Raw genomic sequence first — 937 nt, forward strand, 5'->3', positions numbered from 1 at the left:
AGGAAGTCATAGACGTCAATAGAAATGGAGGCGAAGCCAGGTATCCCCGATTTTACGTCATGATTCGCGTAGCGAAGCCTCTGATTGGTCGGGCGCAGGGGAATCTCCCGTGAAGTAGAACGCGATATATCCGATATGTGATGTGATATGTCAAACGCGAAGACGAAATGTCGATTTATCAGAATTGTAGCAAGATACATAACATTCTTGAATGGGAATATCCCCGGAATTTTATACATTGTAATTTTGTAAAAATCGATCGGCTTGAAATCTTTAAATTGTAGTAGATGAAGTAATAAACGATCAAACTGCGCGTTTTTGATTGTGGTACTTAAACTGATAAAAACAGGGACCAGGTTTTGAGAAGTTTTGGTTTGGAAAATGGGAATTTTTTTCCAGGCCCTTGAAAGGCTATGGAATTTTCTTTCTCTATGGCTATGGAAAATCAGAAAATGGTCCCAAAATAAAGTTTTCCTTCTATTTTTGAATTTGTTGTGCTAACTATTTTGATTACAACAGAGTTGTCACTTACCTACGGAAGTCCCTAGGTGACATACGAAAAATTTTTTTCACAATTTTGACTTATTCAGTCGCATTTCGACATAATAAGTCGAATTTCGTGTTAATTAAGTCGAATTTTGACATAATAAGTCAAATTTCGACATAATAAGTCGAATTTCGACATAATAAGTCGAATTTCGTGTTAATTAAGTCGAATTTCGACTTAATTCGACTTAATTAACACAAAATTCGACTTATGATGACGAATATCGACTTATTAAGTCGAAATTCGACTTAATTAACACGAAATTCGACTTATTATGTCGAAATTCGACTTATCATGTCGAAATTCGACTTATTATGTCAAAATTCGACTTAATAAGTCGAAATTATGAAAAAAATTATCTCATATGTCACCTAGGGGCTTCCGTACTTA

The sequence above is a fragment of the Tubulanus polymorphus genome, chromosome 5 (genome assembly GCF_964204645.1).
Source record: "Tubulanus polymorphus chromosome 5, tnTubPoly1.2, whole genome shotgun sequence".
In the NCBI taxonomy this organism is placed as follows: domain Eukaryota; kingdom Metazoa; phylum Nemertea; class Palaeonemertea; order Tubulaniformes; family Tubulanidae; genus Tubulanus; species Tubulanus polymorphus.